The sequence below is a fragment of the Anoplolepis gracilipes genome, chromosome 6 (genome assembly GCF_047496725.1).
Source record: "Anoplolepis gracilipes chromosome 6, ASM4749672v1, whole genome shotgun sequence".
In the NCBI taxonomy this organism is placed as follows: Eukaryota; Metazoa; Arthropoda; class Insecta; order Hymenoptera; family Formicidae; genus Anoplolepis; species Anoplolepis gracilipes.
Window position 1 is genome coordinate 1,853,012 of NC_132975.1, and position 21,989 is coordinate 1,875,000.

Here is a 21,989-nt window from a genome sequence, read left to right on the forward strand (position 1 = left end):
CTATTAATTAAAAACGCTCAAGATATGCTGAGCGCTATATGCGACGCGCGCACCTACGCTGAGCGTTTTTAATTAATATTTTAATAATTATTGCGAAAATCGGAAAATGATACAAGACTTTTATGTTCAGTTTGACCTGATCTATCAGCCCTAGAGAGGTGGGGCGATTATTACCGGACATCTTGTACATATGTATAATATTGTTCGCTAAGCGTTTTTAATTAATATTTTAATAATTATTGCGAAAATCGCAAAATGACCTAATACTTTTTTGTTCAGTTCACTGTACTCTATCCGTTCACGAGCGTTGGCTCGTTAGTTATGAGACACCCTGTATATTTCTCAAATTAAACATTGTAGCATATTTAGTTCCTACTTATTGCATGTTTGGCATATGCAAAACCATGATATAATAAAGCTATGTACAAGATGAAGTAGACGTGTGCAAAATGTGTCTAAGAGATATCAAATATGATAAAATATTTATTTCACAAATATATATCCCACCAAACACAGAAATATAACCATTACATTACTTAAATAAAACAAAATGTAACGCGCAATGTAACATGTTCGTTGCATGTAACATACAAGTTAATTGTAATTTCCCACTTATCTATTATTGCAATAATATAACTTTATTATCACGCAGTATAAAATTGTTATAAAACCATTATATAGATGTTATAACATGCAAATAAAACCATTATAAATGTTATAAATGTTATAACGTGTAAATAAAATGTAATATAATTGTTATGTAAATAATACTATTTAATTTATTACTGTATAGTTACATCTATGAGGGTTAGGTTAGGGTTAGGTTAGGTTAGATTATTATTTTGTAATAAATGCAAATCCCAGGAATAACAGATCCATGATTTAATTCAAAGCAAAACTGAACGAAATCTTTTTATGCATACACATTTCGTTTAGATTTACTTTAAATTACTTCAAGGATCTGTTATTCCTGAGAGTTGCATTTATTATAGAACAATATTAAAATTTATTAAAATATATGAAGCAAATATTATATATATTATAAAAATATTTAATTTATTAATGAACAAATATTTTTATATATACTTAATATATGTATATAAACATATATACATACAATTATATATATAAAATGTTTCACATTTAAAGAAAAACAAAATGTTATTAAATAATATATAATAATAAAATATACATAAAATAATAATAAAATAATAAACATAAAATAATAATATATAATTAATATAATATGAATAAAACATTAGTATGCAGTTTGTTTAAATCTAACGCAATAAATTACATATTTATAGTACTTTGAAAATAAATATTCAATTTTTAGATATTAATATTAGATATCGTTCTTCTTTGAGTACTACAATTTTATCATTTTTCTGATAAAAACTGATAATTTAATCAAAAATTTTGTGTTGCTCTTGTAGCACTACTCGTCTGAGAAAGAATCTAGGAAGAAAACTCAAAGTTTAAGCCAGTGCGGACTCTGTATCTAAAAAGGTACAGTCCCAGCACCCACTGACTTCAACTCTAAAAATCTCGTCGGTGCGGACTCTGTCATTTAAAAATTGACAGTCCCAGCACCCACCGGCGAGATTTTCAAAGAATTCTTCTTAATGAACTGTAAAAGTTACATATATATTATACATCTAATGAAAAAATTGTAGTACACTGATAAAATAAAATAAATTTAAACTTATAGTATTACTTAATCACAATTTCAAATACTAAATTTAAAGTCTATTGTAAAATTTGACCTTGACCTTATTATGCTACGTATATCTCATCTGCATTTAAAAGACTGATTGTTAATTAACCATTTGTTAGGATAAGCGGAAAGAAAACAGAAAATTATAACTTATTTACTACGATAAGCTATAGTTACTTGTCCAAAGAGGAATTGTGATATTGCCCATAAAAGTTGAGCTCCAGTGAAGATCAAATATATTCAATTGATGCGATTATCTTCTTCGTTTTCCATAGCCTTATTATCATATCTTTGTTTCCTTTGCTTGGCAAAGCGTAGCCATTCCGCTGCTATATGATCGAATTCCGATTCTGTCAGGCTTATGTTGCGCAACATTTCTCCTAGAAACAAAAATTATTAATATGTTGAGCTCATAAACATTTTGGTTTGTACATTTACTAGGATCTATAACATACTTCTCATAAGTTTCGTCATGTACAAGTCCACGATTCGAAAATTATTTTATAATCTTTTCCACGAACAATTCATGGCACATTCATTCGTAAATATTTTTTTGAAAGTTCGATGGATATTATCTCTTGAATTATTTCCTCCGATTTTCGATAGTATTCTATAAAACCAAAAATATATGTTACATGCATTATATAATATTATGTAAGTATTAAAAAATGCGATTGTTAAGTTCGTAAAACTAAAATATAAAACTTACAAATTGTATCGATGCCTCCTCCGTAGTTTTTAATAAAAGATCGAATTCTTTTATGATATTAATTATTGTAAGGGGTAAAATTTGTGCAATAAGATCATCATTATTTTCAACCACATTAATTGCACGATTTTTGAGGGCAGTTTCCGTTCTATTTAAACGTTGATTTATATCTCTCAATGTGATATGAATTGTAACCATCATGCGCAACATTTTTTTATTTTCTGTATCAAACAATAAAAGTTTAAATAAGTTAAGTTAAAAGATAATATGTTGATAAAATACAAATAAAAAGAGAATATTTACGTTTTATATTCAAATCTTCCTGTTTATTCTGAGTTGAGGTTGAGGTTGAAGCTACATCATTTACATTATATTCTGAAATATAAAACAAGTTATTCTTTTCATTTGTATCATATTATAATTTTTGTTTATTGTTTCTATTGTATTTTGTTATTTTTGAACTACTTCCAAATATTATTGGTATATCATCCTGAATGACATTTTCGTCAATTGACAAATTTTCCTCTTCTGAAATTTTTATTATTGAGTATATATTATTATTACAATTATTATTTTTACATACCATGTTCTGATGTACTTGAAGCATACTGTTCGCTTTCATCATGTGTTTGTTTACGGACGTTAGAATTATGCATTGTAAAGTTGTTTGGGCAAGATGGTGGCACAGAAACAATACTGGCATCACACTGTTTTTCCGGAAAGTTGCAATAAATTTTATGTTAAAATTATAAAATTGAAATTAAAACAAATTAACTAAGAATGTAAAGGCTCACTTGAAATACAAAATAGGCGCTTTACATAAAATCTCAGATAAATCTCATTTTTGTCTTTCTTTAACATAAATGTTGAAAAAAGACAAAAGTGAGATTTTTCTGAGCTTTGATAAATGGAAAGTACCTAATATAAGAGACAGACTGACTGTAAGAGCCGTGCGCGATGTTGGGCGCTTATATCGAAAATCTAACATTTTCGATATAGTTTATTAATAAAGTACACTAGGTATGAAAAATTAGCTTGGAACGCATTGCTAAAACTTTATTAAATTATATCGAAAATTTTAGATTTTCGATATAAGCGCTCAACATCGCGCACAGCTCTTAATAATATAATCAGTCTCTTTATATTTGTAAAACAAATTAATTAGGTTAAAAATTTAATATTTCTATAATACATATGTACTTCTTATTTTGTTAGGTTTTCGAGATGTTTGGGAACTTTCATTATCCTCTTCCTCACTGCTATATACATGGGTGCTTGGTACATGTTGCCTTTTCCCTCTTCCCAATCGTTCTTCATCCGTCGTTTGATAATTGGAATCTGCAGCGTTTTTTCGAGTTGATTCCAGAGATGCGAAAGAAGAAAAATTCTTAAAATTTTGTGTACATTTTATAATTTTAAAACAAATATTAACGCATAAGTACTTACAACAATATTTGATTAACTCTACTTCGTATTGGACCCAAGTGTCATAATTAGGAGTCGCATAGTTATTTATCAGTGTTGCGCAATTTGCTGTTCGAGGTGGCCAAAAACACCATTGTCCTTTGGCAGTTTTTTCCATCAACCAAATTACTGGTATTTCAGAATATGAAGAATCCAATTTAAATTTTACAACAGCATACTTCCTTGTACTTTCAATAATGCCATTCATTTTGAAACTAAAATAAAAAGAATATTTTAATTGAACATTATCTCATAAATAAAATTTGAAAATTAATAATAGTATCTATTAAAATAAATAATAGTAAAATTTAACGTGCAAATAATTTTATAAGTATTTTATAAATAGGAATTATATATATATAATTGTGCATACTATAATTATATATACAATAATTTTTGCTCTTGCTCATGAATTTCATAAATTAAATTAAATAAAACTTAAAATATGGTACATTCTTTATATAGAAATTTATATACTAATTGATTTCAAATATCAAACCCATCTTATAAATGTTTGTCATTCTTCAATACAAAGGCAACGGATTAAGATTCAGTATTTACAACTTTAGGCAGAAGTAAAAATTGTAAAAAAATAATAAGTAATAGATTGTAATATTTAAAAGCAATTCTTAAAATTACTGAATAAAAGAATCGACATATATAATACTAATTTATTGGTCCTAATTATTGGTGTGTTGAAGCGGTATTGTTACATATGAATCAATTTCATCAGGATGTTTTATTTTTAAACATTTTTTTGTTATTCGTGTTATTGGAATTGTTATTGAATCATAAGTTGTTGTATTTGATATGACCAATATTCCAAGTTTTTCCGAATCGCACGGCATAGTAAAAAAAGATGTGGGATTTATAAAATGTTTTGCGCAAATAAGTAAACTGTGATTATCTTCAAATATATCCAAAATGAATAGTACAAACTTGTCATCAAGAATAGCACAGTCATCCGTTTTGTTTAGTGCAATTTTAAAATTTTGAAATTACACATGAGAAATTGTGTTATTTCTTTTGTAAATAGCAATGAGATATTGTACCATGCGATAGGGTTGAACTGGAAGTTGTAATTCTTCCAATACACGATTACGTAATTCCTGTAAAGGTTTTCCAGAATTATGTAATTTTTTTTTTAATTTTCAGCATATGGTTTTCAAACTTGAAACAACTAAAATTATCTAAGCAACCAAAAATGCGCACATCATTAGCAAGGTAAGATTGTGAACATTGTGCGAAAAATGTTCTTCACCATAATTTTTTCCAAAATTAGAAACAAACCATAATAGCAATGAATCTGCATAAGCATTGAATTTTACACATAATTGAAAATCAGTTAAAATCCTTATAGCAATACTGAGGGGAAGAAAATGGTTGTAACAAGTGACATAATATTTCATTATTACAATTCCCGTATATAGTAAAAATTGGCGAAATTCCGTCGCTTTCCATTTATCTACGTCATGTAAAGCTCTAGACTTTCTTACAAATTCTGATGGAATATAAGATTTCATTGCGATTAAATGAGACGAATTATTTAAATGAAACAGAATTTATATTTTCTGTTGATAACCGAATATTTTTATTTCCCCTAAGCCATAATTGTAATAACCGTTTTACGACACCTAAACAAACGAGATGCATATAGTCTAGCGGGATTTGCGAAACCATGCCAATAGAAAGATTTTCCAATATAGAATTACCCGTATGATGATCGATTTTTGAACATATCGTTTGTGCGTAAAGTGTTATGAGTCTCTGGAAAAATAACTCTATTATGTACAAAATCACCTTCTTGTGTGCATTTTGAGCACGAAAAATACCCAGCATGACCTTTAGCATACGTTATAAGACATTTAGCTGAGATATCACATACTATAGCGTTAATAGAAACGCTATATTTTATATTAGAAACAATTATACGATTTCTTGAAATGAAAATAAAATTATTGACAAAATCAGTCAGAAAAGTATTAGCATCACTAGGTTTTGAAGTACCGTGGTACACACCAATTATAAAAGGTAATGTATAGATATCTATTTTTTCAATAGATGCCATAATCGGCCAGAATTGGCTTTCTGAACTTTTAGCAATTGGTAAGCTATCTATATTCACATTTAAACTTATTTCGTTTTTTGTTATAAATTTAGAATATATTTTGATAAATTGCTCGAGAGAAGGCAAAAGACCGAAGTGCGCATAATGACCGCCCGCTACAGATTTTATATAACGTAAAGACGTGTTTCGTGGTGTTCGAAGTAAAATTCTAACATCGTTAGGTAACTTGATCGATGGTAACTGATACTCTGAAGTACTGAATTGTAAGAGTGAAATATATTTTGTAACCAAGATTACCAAGATTTCCGTTCCGTTTTTGCTACATGGGACTGGTAGAGGAAATTTTTACGGAACGGAACAGACTGGTAGAGGAAATTTTTACGGAACATGTGCGGTTAAGTTGGGAGAGAATGTGTGAAAAAAACGTAAACAATACTTTGTAATATTGTATAGTTTTAACTTTAAACGTGTGAAAATAATATTTTGAAACACATAATAATAGATGAAAAAACAGTTTTATTAGTTATGTTAAAAATACTGCGAACGGCGAATAATTTGCCAACTTGGCATGCTGTATCAGTGTTCGAGAGAGTGCGAAAGCTGTATTTAGGTTACATCGTTTTATTGGAAAAGCAGGAAAATATAAGAAAGAAACGTAAATTTTGGGTACAGCCAATGTTCACGCACATAATGAGGCATTTGCAAGGTGCAAGTGACAATTTAGTTGTTGAAATGCAAACAACCGATCGTGAAAAGTTTTTCAATTATTTCAGAATGACTCCGGAAATATTTGAAGAACTGCTAACGTTAAGTGGACCACGGATGCAGAAAAAAGAAGTTTGTCGAATCCCAATATCACCTCGTATAAGATTGCAGCTGACTTTGCGCTGGTTAGCATCCGGTGATAGTTTAGCACCTCATTCGTATGCATTTCGTATTGCATCCAATACAGCATCCAAAATTATAAGAGAGACTTGCACTGTATTATGGGAGGTTTTGAAGGATAAAGTTTTTCTACAACCCACCGTTGAAAATTGGCAACAAGTTGCTGACAAATTTCAGAAAATCTGTCAATTTCCAAACTGCATTGGATCAATAGACGGGAAGCACATTATCGTTCAGATATGTATCTAATATAACAATTTTTTGTACGTTTTTTAATAAATCTGACATCTTATTGTAGCTTGTTAATTGTAGGCACCACCGAATAGTGGTTCCTCCTACTACAATTACAAAGGTAATCACAGCATCAATCTATTTGCTGTGAGTGATGCAAATTGTTGCTTCAGCATCGTGGACATCGAAGCAGAAGGGAGGCGTAGTGATGCTGGTGTATTTGCTAGCAGTGACCTTGCTCATCTATTGCGTACGAATTCACTTCAACTACCTCCGGACAGGCATTTGGATAGTAGCGGATTCAAATTTCCATATGTTCTAGTAGGGGACGAAGCATTTCCACTAACATCTTATATGATGCGACCATACCCTCGAAGTGGAAATTTAACTGTTACGAAAAAAATCTTTAATTATAGATTAAGTCGGGCGCGAAGAACTGTAGAATGTTCATTTGGGAACTACCCAGATAGCCAAATGTTCTGATTTTGCAATCATGTTGCCGATAACCGTTGCAGCAACTAATTTTGAAAAACTAGGGACAAGGTGTGACAGCATTATGCTTGTCGGGTTGAGCTCACGTGATTTTTAATTCTCAGAACAGCAAACTGATAGCAATATGGTAACATCGATTGCTGTCAGCAAACAAGAGACTTGACAGCAACTTGATGACAACCTATATTCATCGATTTGTCATGCGTGATTAACCGTGATTAAATTGATAATGTCGCGATAATTTTTCAGGGGATCAATCATGTAATTTTTGTTTTAGTAAGACAGAAACAAAAAAGTTAAAAATTCTTATTTATTAAGCATTCAAGGATAAGAAATTTTAACTTTTCGTTTCTACCCAGACAACATTATGTCGTCTTAAAGACGTCTAAAAGACATGCTAAAATTGCTAAGATATCTTAAAAGATTATCAGAAAGATGTATTTATGACGTTTTTAAGACGAATAATCTTTACTTATTTGGACAATCTACCCGAAATGTTACATTTTATTTATTTGGATAGAAACTATCCGAAATGAAATTGATCAAAATGGTTGTTACAATAATCTGTTCTGCCGCGGGACGGCACTGAGTTCGGGATCCGCGGAGAATAGCAGGATTTAAGGCGCAGGGAGGCTTCGTTGATTTCAATGATCGTAGATTCTTTGTAGTAGTTAGAGAATATATATTTTTACCCATACACAGTAGTTGTTTTACAGAGGTTCCTTTTCTTACGGTTAGCGGTGGTCAAGTGGGCCGAGCTCGTTCGGCCAGGAGATAGTTCGAGGAGCGTGGCGGCGTCCAGCGCGGTCGATAGGCGAGTGTCCGCGTGCGTTAGTGATCTCGATCTATGATTATCACTTGTTCACTTTGCGACTGCCCGTTGTAGTTATGGCGATTGCCAGCTTACTTTTTACTGCCCGCGCATCCGAGCGCGGGTGGGTTTTTTATACTGTTGAGCGAGCGTTCTAAATTTCGGTCGGGTTGCTCAACTCGCGCTGAGTGCAAGCGCAGCGGGTCCAAAGGTCGGACTTCCTGGTTTGCACTCTTTCGCAATGCTCGCCGCGGTGTTCCGGCTTCGTCTCCGGTTTCCGCTGACATAGCGAACCACGCGCGGTCAATGCGCCTAATCGCGGTATATAATATTTATTTGCATAATTAGTTATAGTCTCGGGCTATAACAAATCTTATTAGTCGTGCTTTTATATATTTTTGGTAACTCAATTTTAAATACGAGATAGATACCTCATGCAGCGCTGCATAGCGGTAAGAAAATGAACTTTTTTTTGTCCGAAAAGACATTTTTTAGTCATCTTTTTGCTTTGTCGGGAAAACAACTATAAAAAGATGATGAAAAGATATCTTCTTTAAGTTGTCTTTTCGATAAAGCAAAAAAACGTATTATAACAATCTTTCAGATGTATTGCAGACATCTTTCAGATGGCGTCTTAAATTAAATGTTTTTTAGACATCTTTAAGACATCTTAAAAATGATGTCTTAAATTACAATGTCTTTAAGACGTCAGAAAGACGTCTTTTGGCCAAGTCTTAAAGACGTCATAAGAAAGACGTCTTTAATACGTCTTTAAGACATGTATGTTGTCTGGGAATTATACATGTATTGTTGCTATCATAATGCTGTAGTCAGCTGTAGACGAAATGGCAAATCATCAGATGTTACCATATTGCTGACAATATAACGTTTTAGTATCTCAGATCGTTTGCTTTAAAAATTTCGTAAATTAATTGTTTGTAATATGCTCTCATGTTGCTGAATTCAGTAGCGCGTTTTAATTCGATGTCAGCAAACGTACAACAAACATATAACAACTCATGCATTGCATTAGTTTGTTTTTAATGATCAATTACGCTTGGCTATCTGGGAAATTTAATCTTAATAGAAAAATTTCATCACCTACGAAGTAATGATGAACTAGTGATGTTGAATATGGCAATACTTTTGGTGGTGGCAAATTTAATTCGTCACGTTCTAAAGAACATCCAAATGCCGATGCACTAAGAATGCTTGTGTCTGATAATGATTCTGAAACACATTATTAATTGTATACATATATGTATATGCATATTTGAAAAAAATGTTATTATTTCAAAAATTTGACTAATACTAAATGATACACATTCTTACTATAATCTTCAACATCTACAAAAGTAAATACATAATTTGCATCGCATGTGGCTAATAATACTATACTATAATAGCCTTTATAATTATAGTTATATTATGCCAACCGGAGTTGGGTGGACATTGCACACGAATATGCTTTCCATCCACAGCTCCAACACAATTGGGAAAATCCCATCGATTATAGAACTCTTTTTCTATATTTTTCCATTCTTCTTGAAAAGGAGGCTTCAAATATATTTTTTTTAGATATTGCCAAATGACATTGCATGTTTCTGTGACAACTTTATAGGATGTTGATTTGCCTTATCTTGATGCGCCAATATCTAGCCATTGAGGCAAAAATATCTCCTGATGCTAGAAAGCTGTAAAAAAAATCCTGGGCAAATTTTTGTAACTAAGTGGGCGCGATGGGCGCGGAGGTAATTGAAGAATAATGACATTATCAACCATTTTTACTTAATTATATGAATATGAGTAATTGGTTCTTCTTATTATAAATATAACTAGTGAAATCAAAGGGCAATTAGAACCACGCGCTGTACTTAGTGCTATACTTAAGTTTAGTATATAAAACAAGTTTACATTAATGAGAATAAAACAACCGTGAACGTTTCAATTAATCTTAAGACCATCTTCAACGCGTAAAATATCAATAACGAATCCTCAAAATTCTTAATTTAACGCTATACCAAAATACAAAATATATATATATATATCGCTTAGTCATAAAAAACAATAAAGGACTTCACATATCGCAAGTTAGTTAAGTTGTCAAAAAGATATAATTCCCGTATTCCTCTTTAGTTAGTATGCCAGGAGGATGAAAACGAAATTATTATAGTAAAATATTTTTTGTCAGATTTCTCTCCTGGAAATATGTAAATCGTCTAGTTGTAAAAAATTAATCAGCTGACATATTAACGATAGACATACCTTCGCTTTGTAGAAAGGCTGCGTAGGTCTCACACAATATAAAAATAAAAAATTCGTCTGTTCGTGTTCGAAACATCTTAACTTTGCGTAAATGGTCGGAATTAAAACAACGCACGTATATATAGATATGATGCAAAAACACTTTCAACATTTAAATCTTTGGTAAAGAATTTAACAAAGAAGGTGCGCAAAAACTACCCGTTTTTTTGGCCCTCGATTTTAAAATCGATTCATATATCAAATGATAACATATGATAAGACATTATTAAAAAAAAAATTTCACGTTGAGCATACGTCTGGTTTCTGAGATATAGAGCGTCAAAATTGGAACCACCCATTGAGAAAATGTGACATTATTATCACATTGTGACGCTAAACTCTAGCTGTATGAGAAGCAATCTACCCAGGATTTCTTGAGTCGTTAAAATACATACAGATTTCCTTCATGAAAGCAATATGAGTTAGCCAATCATCCTCAGATTCGACTTTCAACCCCAAAGCCCACCCCTTATAAAAATCGGCATAAGCTTCCTGGTATTCGAGTGTCAACCCTCATAAGACTTTTTCGGAAGCAAAAATGCATTTGGGCATTGTACAGGAACGTTACCTGGGTTTGCTGATCACCCTTTTTTTTTTTTTAACGCTGTGGAAATCCATTATGGATACCCCCGCTCCCCGGGTACGCCAGGGGGCGTGGGTTATGTGGGACTCCTTGTTCCCCTTGGTCGAACCACGAATGGTTCGGCCAGGGGGCCAAGTCCTACCCACTAAAACCACAGCGGGTGTCCTTCCCGGGCGTTGGATGGGGGGCGGCGGGAATGCTGGTTTCCCATGCCGTCCCGCCGCCCCCCCCCCGCCAAGCCAATCTCCGGAGAACTATGCCCCTCTTCCGAGGGGCACGCCTCCTCTCCCGCACTTATCATGCGGGTCCTCGCGCGTTGTGACGCAGGGGAGACACCGCCCCTACGTCACGCCCTCCCGTTGTGTCTGGGGGGGCGGGGTCGGAGCTCGAGTATTCCCACTCAAGCCCCGGCCCCCCTGCCCCCCGGCTGCTGCTCCCTCCACTCCCCGTAGGGCAGTGGATTTGGCCATCAACCGAGGGGCCCTCTCCGAGGTTCGAGCGGCCTGCTCCGGTTGTACACCGGGCCACCCCCTCGTGGGCACACCTTGACGTGGTGAGGGGGCTCTAGTAACCGAAAGGTGAAGCCAACGTGCCCAGACAGCATTGCCACGAGCCGGTGTCAGCTTGCTGAACGAATGGCTCCTATGTGGCAAGCGCACTTCGTGCGTTGTCTGGACGGTCTACGGCCGTCCCCCCCCCTTTTTTTTTTTTTTTTTTTTTTTTTCTTCCTCCCAATTTTATGCGGGTGCTCCCGCGAGATGAGAGTGCGGAGCGGTAGGTGCTCCTGCCGTGAAGCGTCCCTCAGTGGGGAAAAGTGGGAGCCGGTCGGGACCCTCGCCCGAAGGACTGGATGGGTGACTCAGTCACCCGCCGGGCCAGAGGCGGGGACCACCCCGATCCCAGTGACTCCCATGTGTGAGTGTGTGTGTGTGCGTGAGCGTGTTTACTAATTCTTTCTTTATTTTCAGGAATTTTATTTTCAGGTACTATCGGGTTAACGTCTAAAGACTAAGGTGTTAGGTACCGTGCTTAGGGTCTGCATGATCGTGTAGACGTAAAATGTCGCGGTCGCGAACGGTCCGGCCCGGGATACCTGCCGTCCTCCCGGTGTATCTAGGCTTGGCGGCGTAAAGGTGGCTCTACGTCGCTCGACCACCCCTTCCACCGTACTCGTGGGAACAGTTATGGCGTATAAAAATAAAATTTTCGACGTGGTGAGGAGGAGTGCCCGCCTGGCCGACCGCTTCCGGTCTGGCGTGGCCGCGAGTAGGGAAGCGCGGGGTGTCTCCGTCGTTGAGTCGCGGGTCTGCTCGACCGCGTGCTCGGTGGCGGCCTCCGCCTCCTCGAGAGCGCCTCACCGAGCTGTGCGCGGGCGGGCCCGTGACACAATACGCGATGGCGCACAGCCCCGAGATTGCGGCCTTCCTGCCGCTAGAACCGCGTTAATGAATCGCGAAGCAATCGGGATTAGAGCCGCGTACGTCGTATTAGAGCGTTGTTTCATTACTACGATTAGGTCGGCGTCGGTCAATTTAGCGCGAGAATCGGAGACCGGCGTCAAACAAATAGCGCGCGAGATAGAAAAGCCCGCGATTAGGCCCGCGATTAGACCCGCGCTTAGATCCGCGAACATTGCGACAACGGTGCAAAAGACGGTTAGATTCGCGGACCCAACCCCACCCCACACAGCGAGTGGCCCGGCGCCACAGGAATTAGGTAGGATAAGCTCTAGCTTAGGTAGTGCGTCCACGGGTGTTAGGATGCTGCAGCTGAACATGCGACGTTCGGCTGTAGTAACGGGTGAGGTACGTCAACTCGTAGTCGAAAAGCGACTTGACGTTTTATTATTGCAGGAACCACACGTCGGGAAGCAGGGTTCGGGTTACAAGATCGTAGGATTAGGCATAGGGATGAGGGTTGCCGCAGTGCGCTCACAACGTCCGTGGGCAGCAGTGGTAATCTGCAATCCCAATTTCGATACGGTTTTCGTCTCGCAGCTTAGCACTACGCATTGTGTCTGCGTGGAAGTGCGGGCCCCCAGCTTCTCCTTCTACGTTGTCTCGTGCTACTTCCAGTACAGCGACGAGATTAAGAAGCACCTCAGCCACCTCAGCGAAACGGTGCTTCGTTCACTGAGGGGGGAGAGAATTATTATAGGTGTAGACGCCAATGCCCGATCGTCACTCTGGGGTCCCCAAGAGACAGACGATAGAGGTGCCAGATTCGAGGACCTCATCAGGGCATTTGGCATGTCAGTGGTCAACGTTGCTGGACAGCCGCCCACCTTTTGGACGACAAGGGGTTCGTCATTCATCGACGTAACCCTGACGTCGCCCTCCATGAACAAGTTCATCTGTGACTGGAAGGTAAGGTGTGACTGGACCACCAGTGACCACAGGGCTGTGGACATAAGATTGAGATTGCCAAAAGAGTCAGGTGCCGATCGGGGCGCTGGGAACACGAGGTTCGACACAAGTCGGGCCGACTGGGAACGGTTCTCTGTCACCCTGACAGATCTTTCAAGATCGCAACTGGAGGCTATCGATTTGTGCTCCACAATAGAAGTAGAGAAAATGGCAGAAACGCTCACAGTGGTGCTCACAGAGACCTGTGTCGCGTCAATGCCTAGGAAGCGCAAATTTAGGAAGTCCAACCCGTGGTGGACTAAAAAATTAACTATAGTTAAGAAACAGGTATATAGGTTGCGTCGTGCCCTTCAGGGAGGGCGAGAGGACCCTACTTACCTCCGGGTACTGCTGGAGTATCGTTCTTCACAAAGGCAGTACTGTAGGGGGGTGAAGCGGGCGAAACTCGCTAGCTGGCGGAAGTTCGTCACATCGCACGGCAACCGGGAGCCCTGGGGCTTCGTTTACAAGCAACAGGCGAGCAAACTCCAGGTTGAGAGGGTGCTAAGCACACTCCGGTGTGGTGAATATTCCACAAAGTCACTAGGGGAGACCGCTAGTTACCTCCTGGATGTGCACATCCCAGATGACCGGGAGATAGAAGACACGCTCGAACAGCGTGAAATTAGAAACGCATGCAGGGTCGCTCCCGATACAGCCGACGCCTCTTTCTTCACGGAGGCGGAAATGGCTCGCGCGATGAAAACTTTTAAAAACAATAAAGCTCCGGGTTTAGATCTAGTCGAGGTCGCCGTACTCAAGGCGGCCTGTAAAATAATCCCCGGTCAGTTAGTTAGGCTTTTCAACGGGTGTCTCCAGTGGGGCGTCTTTCCTTCTGTCTGGAAGGAGGGTTCACTCCGAATCCTGCTGAAAGGCGAAGACAAGGACGAGAGAGACCCGAAATCCTACAGACCCATTTGTCTCCTCTCCGTAGTAGGAAAACTTTTCGAGAAGCTTATAAAAGCTCGTCTGCTAGACACGTCACTGGCACCGGGGAAGGTCCATGATCGACAATTCGGGTTCATGCCCGGAAGGTCGACGGAGGAAGCTGTCGTGGAGTTGCAATGGATGGTCTCTGCCTCCGAAAGGAGGTACGCCATTGCGCTTCTCTTCGACATTTCCGGGGCTTTTGACAATGTCTGGTGGCCCCTTGTGTTAGATAGTCTTAAGAAACGGGATTGTCCGCGTAATATCTTCGAAGTACTCCGGAGTTACTTCAGCGATCGAAGTGTAAAAATTTCTCTTAGCTCCGCGGAAGTGTCCAAGCGGGCCGAGAGGGGGTGCCCTCAGGGTTCCGTTTTGGGCCCAGCCTGCTGGAACCTTATGTTTGATGGCCTATTGAGATTACTGGAAGACGTGATTCCAGATTCGCCGCGTACGCGGGCGACCTCGTGGTCGTCATAAACGGAAACTCGCGAAGAGAACTCGAGACAGAAGGCCAACGTGTAGTTAACATAATAACAGAATGGTGTAGGTCCGCGAAACTTCAGATTTCCGAGCGTAAAACTGAAGCCATCATTCTGAAATCCGACGCGATCGCGAGAAACCCGATAGGTAGACGGGGAGGAGCACGACCGGATAGGAAGCGAAAAACAAATAAGAAAACCGTCGACTTCGAGAATAGAATTCGCCAATTATTAAAATCGGAGAAACAAAAATAGGGTTTAAGCGAACGGTTAGGTATCTTGGCGTCTACCTGGATAGAAATTTAAAGGTTAGATCGCACTGCGAATACTTAAACAGCAAAGTCGGGCCGCTGTTCGAGAAGTTAGGTAGAGTAGCGAGAGCCCATTGGGGCCTACGTTTTAGGACACTCTCCACAATCTACCGGGGCGTGTTCGCACCGACAGTGGCTTATGCCGCTGCGGGGTGGGCCGACCTGTGTACGGAGAGAGATATTAGAATTCTGAGAGCCTTGCAGCGTCGAGTCTTAATTTCAATGACTGGCGCATACCGCACGGCCTCGTGGGAGTCGCTTTGCGTCGTCGGAGGAGCGACTCCTGTAGATATAGTTCTTCGCGAAGGCGCCGCGCGTTATAATATTAGATCGGGAAAAGACGCCAAGATCGGTAATATTGAGATCCCCGCCGGAACCGAAAGAAAAACCGCGATCGTAGGAATTAAAAATGAGGCGATAAATATGTGGCAGACCCGATGGAACTCTTCAAACAAGGGTCGTACCACGTTCGCCTTCTTTAGGGGCGTGCGAGATAGACTAGCTGCGCGTTCGCTAGAAATAAATCATTGGAGCACACAGGTTCTCACTGGACACGGAGATTTTAGGGAAAGACTCGCGTCGTTAGGTCTCGTGGAAAGTGACGTGTGCATTTGCGGAGGTGGAATTGATTCAGTCCAGCACTTCTTGTTGGAATGTCCCCTCTTTGACGCGCAGAGAGAGATACTGCGAAGCGTCGTACCGGAAGGTGAATGGCAGTGGCCGGATGTGGCACGCTTCTTCGTGTCAAACCCAGAGGCCCTTTCCGTATTCACCGACTTTTGCCGAGAATCCCTCTGGCTGAAGGGATACGAATCGTAAATCGTAGATTATATATTAGGTAGGTCCGTTGTTCAACCGAAGAGGTCGGAGCCTTCGGGTATGGGGGTGTGACCCCGTAATCTTCTCGGGACAACCACGCTCTCGAGCAGCGTTCGCGTCGCGTTAGAGGAAATTAGGTAGGACTCCATTTACCTTATTACGCCCACCTATCCCACTATTCCCTTCGCCCGACAGGGTCAAAAGCGTTCATCCAGGTCGGGATGCAAATGGACAGGCCTCCCCGTGGTCCCCGTGGGCACGACGGATAAGATAGCGGGGTGAAGGAGTCGGATAGTGGCGAATGCCAGCCGGCGGAGTCTATGTCACCCTAAGGAAGGAAGGATGGGCTTATTCGTCGTGGCCAAACTGTCCATCCTGCACACACGAACCAGCAGGCGCTACTGGATTTTTCCATCGCCCGTCTCGGGGCGGTTCCGATAGACAGTGGATGTAAAAATGTGGCGTATGCCTGAAAGGGCGAGGTAGCACGGGCCTTTCCCACTCGTGGGAACGGCTCACACATTAACTGTACACCGGGCCAGTCCACCCTTATCCCTCCCGCGAGGGCTTTGGGGGATAGAGTCCCAGACTTAGACGTCCAGGACCTCCCCTCAAGTCCTCATCCCGCGTCTATTAATGACGCGGGTATGCCGGGATCCAGCCCCCCCCCGGTTTTTGCTAGCAGCGGGCATACCCACTACCGCCGGATAAGAGAGAGGGGCGTTGGCCCCGGCATCTGCCTCCCGACCACTTCTGTCTGGCTCTGGTGAGTCTCTACCTCTTCGACCACTCCTTTCCCTCTCCCTCTCGATCTCCTCCTTCCGAGCCATTACTATTTCGCAGAAGGAGGAGACCGCTTTCCATGCTGCCTCCTCTTTCAACATCTTCCGAACTATTGCTGGTAGGGAAAGATTGTTCCCCACTGCCGAGATCAAAATTCTCCTTCCTCCTTCCCATGCAGGGCATTCGGCGAGGGTATGTTGCGCGGTATCTAGCTGATACCTGCACTGCAAATACACCCCACTCGTTTCCTTGCCGATTCGACCCAGATATTCACCAAAACATCCGTGTCCAGTGAATATCTGGGTCATCCTATAAGAGATACCCCCCTTGGCCCTACTCAACCACTGATTGAGGCAAGGCTGGATGGCCTCGACGGTTCTTTGGCCGAGTAATCTTGTATCTGTCAAGAGACCCGACCATCTCTCTGTTAGTGTCCGTCGAGCTTGGACTCTTAGCGCATTCCGGTTACTGTCCGACACAACTATCCCCGCCCTTTGTAACTCGCGCATTTGGTAATATACCTCTGAGTACATACAGGCGAGGAGTTCGATGGGGGGTACTCCTGAGAGCACCCCTACCGCCACCCAACTGACTGTACGGAAACCCCTGCATATACGGTTGGTCACCCGCCTCTGTAGTTGCCTTAAGGCGTTTCGAAGAGTGCGGGTGGACTCAACTCTTCCTGCCCAGATAGGGGCCCCGTACATCAACATGGCGTGAACAGTCCCGGAATACAATCGACGAGCATTCTCTGCAGGTTTGGCAACAGTCCTCCCAGGTTTGGCAACAGTTGATTAAGCGCGATTGCTGCTTTTTCCACTTTAGGGGTTATTTGGCGGAAATGCTCGTCAAAGGTCCACCTGCTATCCAGATAGAGGCCCAAGTATTTTATTGTGGGCCCCATCAGGACGGGGGTACCTCCCACCATTATCTTGGCATTCTTTGGTGGCGTCCCATATTTTCCGTTATGGAAGAAGACAGATTCTGTTTTTTGGGGCGCCACTGTTAGCCCCACAGCTCTTACAGTCCTGATGATCCTTGCAGTAGCATTATTTGCCCTTGCTATGGCATCTTCCCAGTCTTTTCCTCCAGCCAGCACCAGCGTATCGTCTGCGTAACATATCGCATGGCAGCCGGAGGGGAGGGCAGTCCGCAACACCACATCGTAGGTGATGTTCCACATCAAGGGGCCCAGAACTGACCCCTGTGGAACACCACCTGACATTGCGTCCTCCCTCCTTTCCGCATTCCGGTAGACATATACTATATTCCTATCTCGGAAGTAGTCCCTCACTATCGCATAGAGGTAGGAGGGTACTTGATGATAGTTCATCGCCTCTCCCACCCTCCTCCAAGGTAGGGTGTTGAATGCGTTCGAAATATCGAGTGAGACAGCAATCAACACCCCGCCCTCCTGCATAACGGCCTCCGAGATCGAGCGCACTCTTTTGATCGCATCTATCGTCGAGCGCCCGACTCGAAAGCCGTACTGGTCCTCGTTCAGGTTGGGACCCCTCCGGGACAAGTGTTCGACGAGGCGGTTGCACACGATTCTCTCGAGAATCTTTCCCGCCTCGTCGAGCAGGCATATCGGCTGGTACGCAGACGGTTAATTTTGCGGTCTGCCCCCTTTTGGAAGAAGGACTATATTAGCCTTCTTCCAAACCAAGGGGAATTTCCCCTCCTTGAGGCAATCATTATATACCTTTCTCATGTATTCATGTAGATCCACATGTGCAAGGCCCCAGGCCTTGCCGTGCACGCCGTCCGGTCCAGGTGCTTTCCAGTTTTTTATTTTGCGGATGGCGCTCCTAAGCTCTCCCTCGGTGAGCTCCATTTCCCCCTCATTCCACTCTATTTCTCTCTCCGGTATGGGGTTGTTCAATCCATCCATCATTGGGGGAAACAGGGTGTGTATGACCTTTTGCACGAAGTGGGGCTCCAGTGATTCGGTCAGCGGGGACGCCGACTGTTTCAACTTTCCTAGTACCAACCTGTATGGCCGTCCCCACGGATTGTCGTCTATGGAGAGCAGCTCGGCCCAGGATCTTGACTTGGCCTTGCGGATTTCGATCCTCAGTTCGTCCCTCAAGTCCTTATATTCCTTCCATTTTTCTTGATGACCGGGTCTATGTCTTCCCCTTGTTGCCTTCCTTTTAGTTCCAACAACGCGCCGCCTTAACTCGGCGATCGTGTCAGACCACCAGTATGCTTGTTTTGGTGGTCTGTGTCTCGTCTTGGGCATCGCCACATCGCAAGCCTCTCTGACTATCCTCATTATCCATTCCATTTTTTGTTCTGGTCCCCATTCTGTGGTGTCGACTTGGACCACTAGGGCTGCATTGATGGATGCTCTAAAGGCATCTTCATCCAATTTTTTGAGGGCTCGTCGCTTACATTCTTGATTTAGAACTTGACGGCGGATCACAACCTCTCTGGGGATGACATCCACTGAGAATTCCACGTATTGGTGGTCCGATAGTGTTTCTCTTCCCGCGGCTACCCTCCAGTCTGATACCAGTCTTGACGCGGGACGATTGGCCCATGTCAGGTCGACTATTGATCCACCCTTTCTCCGTACGCATGTGTGCTGCGTGCCAGAGTTCAATATTATAAGGCCATGCTCCGCTGCCCATTCAAGGACTTCCACTCCTTTCCCATCGGTCCGCGGGGAACCCGACTTCAGCCTTTGCATTGAAGTCCCCCGCTATGATTATTGGTCCAGGGTGGAACCTTCATATTATTCTACCTATCACCTTTAGTCTTCTTCCAAACTCTCTGAGTTGTAGACTCGGTGGTAGGTAAATGCTGATTACAGCGATGGACCCCCATTGTATCGCGACATGTCCTCGACCTGCCGTTATCTTTGTAATGGAAGGGGAGTTTTCCGCTTCTTTCCATACAATGGCGGCCATGTTGTCGGAGCTATTGACCCATTTAGGGCCTTCCTTATTATACTTGCTTATGTATGGATCAGAAATGATGCCCAGTCCGCAGTTCATTTCTGCAAGAGTATGGAGCATCAACTCGTGAGCCCCACTAGCATGATTTACATTTACTTGTAAAATTTTGCAAGCCATTACAATTCTTCCTCAGTGTCCTTCCCACTGTAGTCGTTAACAGCTTCCATTCTGCCTTCCTCATCGAATCTTACTTCTGTGTTGACTTTAAGTTTCCTTCTCTTGTTTCCACTTTCCGGTGCTACTTCATCTCCTTCCCCTTCTTGTCTTTTCCTATCCTCCTTGGGGGGAGGCGCTTTGGCTTTCCGGCTGGCCGTGATTTCTTCAGTCATTTCCTTCTCTTGATTGTGTGGCTCTTGTCATTTGACTTATCGCCACCCCTCTTGTACCTTTCTTAAAGATGGTGCACGCATTGCCCCCTACTCTGTGATCGGAGGGAAGGCCTCCATCTTTGCATATGGTGCAGCTAACTTGTGCCGTACAATCTTTGGACAGATGTCCCTCTATGCCGCATCTGTAACACTGTTTACTTCTGTCGGCGCTATTGGGATATCTGTCCTGAACATGACCTCTCTCCATACATTTAAAACATCGGAGAGGTCTGCTGTCTAACATTTGCGTACCAACTACAGCCCATCCAATGTTTATTGTACCTTTCAGAATGTTTATTGCTAATTTTAAATGTTTTTCATGGAATTTCGGATGTGAAAATAGAACAATCCTGTCTAAAATACCAATTATCGTGCCTTTTTTTTGACATGACGGGTGTTGCGATAAGAAATTTAAATACCTGCCAGAGAAGGTGGACTTGTGGAACCAGTTAAAAATTATTTAGTTGTTTTTTAAAAATAATGTGACGTCAAGAAAATTAATACTATTATTCGTACTGGACTCAACTGTAAATTTAATTCTATTATCAAGAGAATTGAAAACGTCAAGAGTTTCATCTATTGTTACAGTAGGGATAACCATTATTATGTCATCTACGTATCTATAATAAAAGGAGGAAGTAAAACTGAGTAAGTTTAAGGCTTTCTATTCAAAGTCCTGCATAACAATATCTGCTATTATAGGAGGCAAAGGTGATCCCATCGAGGTGCCATAAGTTTGTTTATAGATAATATTGTTAAAACTGAAAAAGGATGAATTGAGAATTAATCAAACCGTTAATAAAAATTCTTATTCAGGTATTTCATAATTATCCAAAATATATGGCATTCTTTTTAACACACTGGTGATTGCTATGTCCGTATTAATGTTAATAAACAAAGAGACAACATCAAGAGAAAACAAAGAGTATCCATTTTCTATGTGTGTATGTGATATTTTATTAATTCAAAACTGTTTGCAATTTTGCTGGCCGCTGTGATTATATATAAAAAGTTTAATATTCTGACAAAAATCACAAATCGACTGGCGTTAATCTATCTCAACAAGACTCTGTGAAACTGTGGACCAGTTTTTAGATGAGATGCACCGGATAACGGCGGTTACGGCGAAGCCGGACGGTCGGCGTGCCGGCGGATCAAGGACAACGTGTGCTAAGGATCATCATCATCAGCAGCTGCAGCAACAACGGTGTGACGGCTGTGGCAAACCCAGACACTCGACGAAGAATTGTCGAAAACCAAAATTTGCATGTGCATATTATAAGGAGCTTGGGCATTATTGCTTTAGCTGTCCGAAGCTAAAGGAGAGGAAGCAGCAGAACTCGACGGCTGTTCCGGCGGTGGCGACTGCGATGTCGACAGTTCAACCTTTTCAGGGTCCATCCGAAACAGTAACAATGGTGCAACAGGAATCCGGTAATCGAATAATAATTAATAATGTTCCTATAAAAATTTGTAAAATTAATAACGCTGATTGTTATTTGGGCGCGCTTTGCGATACAGGTAGTCCAATTTCTTTTGTTCGAGCGGACGTTTTTGATGTTTTCTTTAATTCAAATTTAACATTGGTCAAGGTTGCTCATAAAGTAATCAACAATATTCCAATCGGTATATGCGGTTTAGCGCAAACAACAATCATTTTGGAACAAATA

At 41.0% G+C, this 21,989-nt stretch overlaps 3 pseudogenes; all 3 read right to left on the reverse strand.

Moving 5' to 3' along the window:
- Positions 1-1,957: 1,957 nt before the first annotated feature.
- On the reverse strand, positions 1,958-4,098 carry LOC140666929 (uncharacterized; annotated as a pseudogene).
- A 472-nt stretch (positions 4,099-4,570) lies between these two features.
- LOC140667326 (uncharacterized) lies at positions 4,571-5,973 on the reverse strand (annotated as a pseudogene).
- A 3,455-nt stretch (positions 5,974-9,428) lies between these two features.
- On the reverse strand, positions 9,429-11,299 carry LOC140666930 (uncharacterized; annotated as a pseudogene).
- Between the last annotated feature and the right edge of the window lie 10,690 nt (positions 11,300-21,989).